Below are 9,335 nucleotides of genomic sequence, written 5' to 3' on the forward strand. Positions count from 1 at the left end.
TCTCCGCTGACATTCAGGACTGTAGGGGTCATCTCTAGGTGCTATAAGCGGAATTGTTTTTTTTTTGTTTTTTTCCCATTAGAACATGTTTTTGGTTTAGTTTACCTTCTGCACCATAACCACTTCACATTAGTGAAACTGGTTTGCAGAAGGACCACACCCTGGAGGAACATTTGAAGGAGTTCAATTCAATTCAAGTTTATTTGTATAGCGCTTTTCATGATACAAATCGTTGCAAAGCAGCTGTACCAAAATGTAGGTTACTACAATATATTTAGTAGCTTACTAGTGGTGACTACTGTACGTCAAGTCGATGTACATATGGTATTGATGTATGGTAAAATCAGTAATGGTGTAATCAAACAGATGATGAACACTAATAGTAATGATTATGTGTTGCAATCAAACTTTGTGTAGTGCTGTATGTTGTTTCAAGGCTGGCATCATCGGCGGTCCTCTGGGGGGTTGGCATCATCTCTTCTTCTGAATCCAGACTTAATCTTGTGTAATTCCTAGCAGAAACAGAGAAACAAATAGAGAAATAATTAGCGTAGCTGCTGTTCCAACCAAGCAAAAATAATGTGTTTAGCCCAAGCTGAAGAATGTTGATGTGCATTTGATCAGATGTAACTGAAGTACAACGTTATGAGATACATTATGTGAATGCTTTCCTAAAGAGATGAGTCTTTAATCTAGATTTAAACTTAGAGAGTGTGTCTGAACCCCGAACGTTATCAGGGAGGCTATTCCAGAGTTTGGGAGCCAAATGAGAAAAGGCTGTGTGGAGTTTGCTATCCTAGGTACTACCAAAAATCCTTAGGGAGCGTGAAGGATTGTAGCGTGGCAGGAGACTAGTTATGTATGCAGGAGCTAACCATTAAGAGCCTTATAGGTAAGAAGTAATATTTTGTAAGTGATACGGAACCTAATAGGTAGCCAGTGCAGAGACTGTAAAATTGGGGTAATATGATCATATTTTCTTGACCTGGTAAGGACTCTAGCAGCTGCATTTTGGACTACCTGTAGCTTGTTAATTGAAGATGCAGGACAGCCACCTAGTAGTGCATTACAATAGTCCAGTCTAGACGTCATGAATGCATGAACTAACTTTTCTGCATCAGAAACAGGTAACATGTTCCGTAGCTTAGCAATGTTTCTAAGATGGAAGAATGCTGTAACATGAAAAATATGATTTTCAAAGGACAGGTTGCTGTCTTATATAACAGCAAGATTTTTAAATGTAGAGGAAATAACAGTACATCCGTCTAGTTGCAAATTGCAGTTTAAGAGATTCTGTGTACTGTCTTTTGGTCCAATCTCCAAGTAATATCTCGGTCTTATCTGAATTTAATAGTAGAAAATTATTGGTCATCCAGTTGTTCACATTTTTAACACACTCTGTTAACTTTGCTAAATTAGAAGTTTCATCTGGTCTTGTTGAAATATGTGACCCTGGACCACAAAACCAGTCTTAAGTCGCTGGGGTATATTTGTAGCAATAGCCAAAAATACATAGTATGGGTCAAATTTTTTGATTTTTCTTTTATGCCAAAAATCATTAAGAAATTAAGTAAAGTTCATGTTCCATGAAGATTTTTTGTAAAATTCCTACTGTAAACATATCAAAATGTAATTTTTGATTTGTAATATGCATTGTTAAGAACCTAATTTGTACAACTTTAAAGGTGATTTTCTCAGTCTTTTTGATTTTTTTGCATCCTCAGATTTCTGATTTCAAATAGATGTATCTCAGTCAAATATTGTCCTATCCTAACAAACCATACATCAATAGAAAGCTTATTTATTGAGCTTTCGTATAATGTATAAATCTCAGTTTTGTCAAATTTAACCTTATGACTGGTTTTGTGGTCCAGGGTCACATATATAGTTGAGTATCATCAGCATAACAATGGTGTAATGCCACGCCAGCAGAGGGAGCCCTTACCACACTGACTGTTGCTGCTCCCTCTGCTGCCTCTTTGGTTACTTCCTCCCCGCAAGGTATTGTTTTGCTGTGTGGACTCTACTAAGCGTTTCAACAGTTTCATTGCTCTGTTTTGATATTTTTCCACGGTTTTGTTTCTTGTCATAGTTTTGCCATTGTTTTGTTCTGTTTTATTGCCATAGTTTTTGCCTTGTTTCATTGCCTTGTTTATTTGTTACTTTTCGGACTGCCCTCTCTATTTTTGGTGTTTTGTGGATTACGCTATTGTTTTGCCTCCGTTACACTGTTTGCTTGGATATTGACCCTGCCTGTTTGACTACGATCTGTTTATTAAAGCTTGCGTTACTTCGCCTACCACAGATACAGCGGCTTCCCCACACAGATTGCCATAGACCCAGCAGCTTCTAAACACCAAGCCAACATGAGCACAGAAACCAAGCTAATCCGTCTTTGCCAAGGAAATTATTCGATTGAGCGCTACGTGGGGGACTGTCTGGAACTGGCACATCATACTACTATTGATGAGGTATGTCTCATGATATTTTTCAGAGGAGGACTTTCTGAACCCATTTATTCACTCATGCCGTTTCCTGAGTCTACCTGGACTTTAGAGCAATATATTGACTTTGCATTGTTGCTGGCTGGGTCACCATTTACTGTTGGGATTGCGGATGAGGAGCCCCACAATCCCACAGTACCCACACCACTAGAACATTTTCATGTCCCCACTGTCACGTCTGGAATTGTTCACATCATGTCTGCCAAGCCAAAGCCTGCTCAAGTCACATTTACCAAGCCAAAGCCTTCTCACGTCACATCTGCTAAGCCTGCTACCAAGCCACAGCCTGCTTACATCACATCTACCAAACCACAACCTACTCACATCACGTCTGTCAAGCCACAGCCTCCTCACGCCATGCCTGCCACTCCAGGGCCTGCTCACGCCATGCCTGCCTGTCCAGAGTCTGTACCTGTTATGGCCGCCCTGCCACAGCCAGCTCACAAGATGGCCGCCATTCCACAAGATGCCACTGCTCCATGGCCCAGGACCTCCATTGCTCCACTGTCTGCCACTGTTTCACGGCCCAGGTCCTCCCAGTTTCCACTGTCTGCCACTGTTACACGGCCCAGGTCCTCCATTGCCTGACTGTTTGCTATTGCTCCACGGCCCAGGACCTCCATTGCTCCATTGTCTGCCACTGCTCCATGGCTCAGGTCCTCCAGTGCCCCACAGTCTGCCTCTGCTCCAAGGTCCAGGCCCTGAACCTGTTCCCCTGCATGGACCTGGCCCACCGTCCCACCCCCTGTTTTGCCTTTGTGGATTACGCTATTGTTTTGCCTCCGTTACACTGTTTGCTTGGATATTGACCCTGCCTGTTTGACTACGATCTGTTTATTAAAGCTTGCGTTCTATCAACGCTGTCGTCGAGTCCTGCGGTTACAAATGGAAACATCCCATATTTCCTAATAATATTACCGAGGGGTAACATGTAAATTGAAAATAGCCTAGGACAGATCCTTGTGGCACTCCATACTTTACTGGTGATAATTGAGATGACTCCCCGTTTAAATAAACAAAGTGGTAGCGATCAGACAGGTATGATCTGAACCATCTTAAAGCCTGCCCTTGAATACCTGTATAGCTTTGTAATGGATCTATGAGCATGCCATGATCTATAGTGTCGAACGCAGCACTAAGATCAAGTAAAACTAGCAATGAGACACAGCCTTGATCTGACGCAAGAAGCAAGTCATTTGTGATTTTTACAAGTGCAGTTTCTGTGCTATGGTGGGGCCTGAAAATGACTGACTGAAATTCTTCAAAGAGATCATTTTTTTTGCAAGAAGGAGCACAATTGAGCAGACACAACTTTTTCAAAAATTTTAGACATAAATGGAAGATTAGAAATGGGTCTGTCAATTCACTAGGGTCTATCTGTGGTTTCTTAATAAGAGGTTTAATAACCGCCAGTTTGAATGGTTTTGGGACATGACCTAAAGATAACGATGAGTTAACAATATTAAGAAGCGGTACTTCTGCTACAGGTAACAACTCTTTTAGTAATTTAGTGGGTACAGGATCTAATAGGCATGTTGTTGGTTTAGATGTGGTGATAAGTTTATTTAATACTTCCTGTTCTATAGTTGTAAAGTACTGCAGTTTTTCTTTGGGTACAATGATTAATGCTGAAGTATCAGTTGCTGTAGTATCTATATTTGTTATTGTATTTTCTGATGTTGTCTATTTTATCAGTAAAGAAGTTAATAAAGTCATTACTATTAAGCTGTGCAGGAATATTTAGGTCAGGTGGCGTTTGGTTATTTGTTAATCTAGCCACTGTGCTAAATAAAAGCCTTGGATTGTTTTGTTTTTTTCTATGAGTTGGTGGATGTACTCAGCTCTAGCAGCTTTTAAAGCCCGTCTATAGCTGGACATACTGTTTTTCCACACAATTCTAAAAACTTCCAAGTTAGTTTTTCTCCATTTACGCTCAAGAAGAAGTTTCTTTTTTGAGAGAATGGGTATTACTGTTGTACCACGGCACAGTACATTTTTCTCTAACCTTTTTTAGCTTGATGTGGGCAACAGCTTCTAATGTATTAGAGAAGATAGTGCCCATGTTACTAGTCATTTTGTCTAGTTCATGTGTATTTATGGGTACACAGAGCAGCTGAGATAAATCAGGCAGGTTATTTGTGAACCTATCTTTGGTAGCAGGAACAATAGTTCTGCCCAGACAATAACACGGAGCTATATACTTAATATCAGTAATACGCAGCATGCACGATACAAGGAAATGATCGGTAATATCGTCACTTTGAGGTACGATATCTATATCAGCAAGATCAAGTCCGTGCGATATAATTAAATGTATGATTAAAATGATGAGTGGGCCCGGTGACATTTTGCTTGACTCCAAAAGAGTTTATTAGGTCAGTAAACGCAAGTCCTAACGCATCTAGCTCAACTCCACCACAACGTTCAAGCCATTGCCACCAGGAACGACCAAGCTGTGCAGTGTCATGGAGCTTGAGCAACACAATTCAGACCAGGTGTGTGAGCCAGCTGCACCATCTATTGTTGTATTTTGTACTATTCTCCAAGATCTTCTTCAGCCCTCTCTGGCCACCCAGTCTCCCATTAGTGCCTCCTCTCAGTGGCGTGGCTGTATCTTAGGTCTGCCCATGGCTCCACCTCCAGCCTCAGAGTGGTTAATTTCACCTCGACCTATCACCCTGCCTCTTACACCTGTGCCCTTCCTCCCTTGATCTGGCATTCGACCTTGCCAGGCTCCCTTGGACCATTGGCTTTACCTGGGTCAGACATCGCCCTTACCTCTGCAATGAACTTGTGGGTCATTGGCTGCCCTCTAGCCCTCCACTCCTTTGGCTGTGGCTAGCTGCACCCTCCCTTAGGCTCTGCCTTGGGATGCTCCAGCTCAGCCTTTGCCCTTGCCTCCTTGTCACCACACTGCAAGGTTGAGCCTTCCGGGAGGGGTGATCTCATTTGCACTATTCCTCCCTACCTTTGTTGACATAGTTACTAATTTAATTTCGTCATTTAGTTCAGATGTGTGTATACTTGTTTGTTCTTGAATTTAAGTTTATGTGAGTTCACCTTTAATGTCGCCAACTCTTCAGCAACAGTTTTTGAGTATGAACTATTTATCTCTCTATTTAATGTCTATTTAATGTACTGTCACAGCATCTCATTTGGGCTTAAGCCAGAAGTGAGCCATTGCAAAACTCTTTGGATCACACTGTTTTGCTGCATTATCCAGTTGTGTTGAGCTTCAATTACAAACTCCAAGTTTGACATTCTTTTTCAGGATTTTCTTGTAGAGAGCAGAATTCATGTTTCAATCAAATACTGCAAGTTACTCAGGCCCTGAAGCAGCAAAGCATCCACAGACCACCATGCCTGATTGTAGATTTAATGTTCTTTTTTTGGAATTCAGTGTTTGGTTTACGTCAGATGTAACGGGACCCCAGTCTTCCAAACAGTTCCACTTTCAGTCCACAAAACATAAAACGATCATCAAGGTGTGTTTTGACAAAGTTTTCACACAAGCTTAGTGTCATTGTTATGTGGACTCTTGCCTGACAACCTACCTGCATGTACTTACCTTCTTCAGTGTACTTACCTTCTTCTATGCTTCGCATAGATCATTGAATCCTAAAACTGGAATGGGAGTGTAGTTCCTTATCTTATTGGCCTAGAAAATCAGAGCTTTGCATTTCCGCCGGTTTTAGCACACAATATAACTGCAGAAGAGTCAAGTTAGGACAAATATTGAAACTTGTTGGTCATATTTGAACGCGATGCTATTGGTCTAATAGGATTTAATGATCTATGCTAAGCTATGCTAAAAGTGATATTGCCAGAACAGGAGAACAGCTGAATGGATTTCAAAATGGTAAAACTTATTAACTCGGGGGGAGTTGGAGAATGAGCCTATTTCCAAAAAAGTGGAGTGTTCCTTTATTTATTAACTATTCAATTTAATTCTAACCATACATTTAATTTAGTAAATATACAAAATTGTAAAATAGGGTGGTGGTGTGTATGGTCAAACTGATGTACTCGAACATTATCATTTTGTAAAGGAACTTTGCTTTTGACCAAAAGTATTGAAGGCAGTTCAGTTTGCCAGATTTGCCTTAAATTACTTGACTAGAATAATTTATTATGTACTGTGTAATAGCACACAAACACAAAACACAATTTTAATATGCTGTAATTTATTATGCATTTATTATGATTGATACATGTGATACATGTACTATTTTCCAGAGACACAATTAGTTGTCCATTGATGCCACAGTCATCAAGGCAAATAACTCTGTAGAGAGAAGCAAAGAAAAACACATAGACACACAGTTATGGTGTGAACTGTTACCACGGTGCATTTGGATAAATCAGAACCTCATAAATACAATAAATCCCAGTAATCAATTATCTTTTTACCTCCCAATTCTACCAGTTCTGGATTTCACGGTAGAGGGTGCTTCCTGGGCATTCTGTGGAACTGGCTTGCCTGTGTCCGTATAAGTTGTAATAAGAAGCCAGTCCACCGTTGCCTATAGCGCAGCTTGTGAAGTCGTACCGCACCATGCTTATTGCACTCGAGATGGGGAGAGTGGAGGTATAATCTCCAATGAAGCAGACCCCATAGCCTTTGGAGTTGTACCCAGAAGTGTGAGCACCAACCCAATTCCAACCGCGGCCTTCGTACATGTTTCCATCATAACCTCAGGGCTCGCAAAATTTCAAAATCTCTGGTAGCCCTTGGGGCAGGTACTCTTCAGATTTTGGTAGCCCGAAAATGAATTTAACTAGCCCAAATAAAAAAAGACTTCTTTTTTTTTAAATATAGAAAATCAGAGAGGAGTCTAAACTTAATCAAAAATGTTTTCAATACACAAATATAAACAAATTTCAAGGAAGGAATTTTATTTCACTATTTGGTATATCTGCAGAATTTTTAAATATCAATTTAAGGCAATTTATAAATCGAGTATATCATTTATTATATTTATTTAAAACATAAATATTACTGTCTTAATTGTTTAGTATTTTAGAAGGCACATTAACTTCCTTCACATTTACAGCTCTATGTGTTTGCTGCATAAAAACATAGGTCGATAATTGCAATCATTTGACCATAAACAGCTGAAAAAAATGTGGAAATATTCATTCTCTGTCACGAGGGGGCGCTTTAGTAGCGCTGAAATACTACGGTTTCCCTAGTAACGGCTGTACACAAAGCAGCATTAACGTTGTTTTATCAGGCATGAAATGAAAATGCGAACGACACGTTTCTGAGGACAGTCGGCTCCCTTCAGATACATTCATATAAAGACATCAGTGCCGCGTTTTGACTTTGAAACGTGCAGCGCGCATATTTATTCAATGACATCATTGCCTTTTGAAGTTGAATCCAGCGCTATCGCGATTCTCGTCTTTCCGTCCCCAAATGTAAAACCTCCTAAATTATAATTAAGACTATTCTTATACTATTTAACATATTTAAAACTTTTTATGGCCTTAAATTTGATACAACTAAATTGAGGAGTTTAAGGACCTGCAGAAGCCCTCTACTTTACGATAGCCCGTCGGGCAGCCGGTGAAACATTTTGGTAGCCCGACTGGAAAATACAATAGCCCCGGGATGTCGGGCTAGCGATTTTGCGAGTCCTGAACCTGTAACAAAACTTCATGGGGACAAACAATGATAGTTTTTAGAAATTAAATTTAGAAACACAGTTCAAAGGATTTATGGTACAGAATGTTGTCTAACAAATTTTTATACCAATTGTGACTTTTCTAACCTGTATCCAATGTCAGACCATCCATTGGTTTGCTGGTGGTATTTCTGCATGGAGCGCATGTCACTGGCACATTGATCAAAGGTGGTGCAAGGCCTGGAGGGTGAATATGTGTGGTGGATGAAAAGGTATGGCACAGGAAGAGACAGATAGGAGGGTGAACCAATAAAAGATGCAGCACCCCACTGAGACCTCGTTTTGATGCTGGGACAAGCTTTGGATGGAAAAAAGCAACGTAAGAACACAGTTTTGCTACTGACAGATTGCAAGTCTGTCATAAATAAAGTAGATTACTTAATAAATTAATAAATGTTTAATTACTCGCATAGACATGGACAAATTGGTCAAACCTGTAGTTCACAACATCATCCAGCTTCTGCCTCTCAGACTCATTCAAATTGCGGCGAACAGTCAGAGCCTGGACCACTTGGCTTTTCAGCAAAGAGAAGCTGATGAGCTGCTTGAAGTTCTTCCTTCAGTTTTGACTGATCAGACGAGGAGATGCGTCCAACCCTGTGGCGTCAGGCTGGTGGCTGTAGTAACTCTTCAACAAGTCACTCAGTGATTGCTCACGAACGTTAGATGAAGCAACTTCTGACCCGAGAATGAACCCATCCATTCCACCGATTATTATGGCGTCTGTGGCCAATGAGGGCAAATCCTCGAGAGTGTAAACCATTGGGGATGAAATGCTATCCCAGAAACCTCTGGTGCCACAAGCAATGCTGGATTGCTCATTGTGGGCATGATGTAGAAATGAGGCAACCAGGTTGTCGGTCAGAGTTAAAGGGTAAAGGCTTTTGATGTTGGACTGCAGCCCAGCCTGAAGACCACATTTGAACCATCTATGGTGAGAACCACACCTTCCTCCTTACTCACCTGAGAAAGGCTGTGATTAATGACCTCGCTTATGTAGGAAGTGACTGATGGATCTGCCACAAGCTAAAGTGTTGTGAACCAGTTATAATTCTGCATATTGACTAGAACATTGAATATATGACTTACCTTCAGCAGCAAGCACCACAAGCAAAGAGAGAAGCAAGCGCAAGTGCCAACCCAT

The 9,335-nt window shown here is 40.7% G+C and overlaps 1 pseudogene; it reads right to left on the reverse strand.

The window, feature by feature from the left end:
• Positions 1-6,774: 6,774 nt before the first annotated feature.
• On the reverse strand, positions 6,775-9,335 carry LOC141296483 (N-acetylmuramoyl-L-alanine amidase-like; annotated as a pseudogene).

Source organism: Garra rufa, chromosome 1 (genome assembly GCF_049309525.1).
Source record: "Garra rufa chromosome 1, GarRuf1.0, whole genome shotgun sequence".
Classification (NCBI taxonomy): Eukaryota; Metazoa; Chordata; class Actinopteri; order Cypriniformes; family Cyprinidae; genus Garra; species Garra rufa.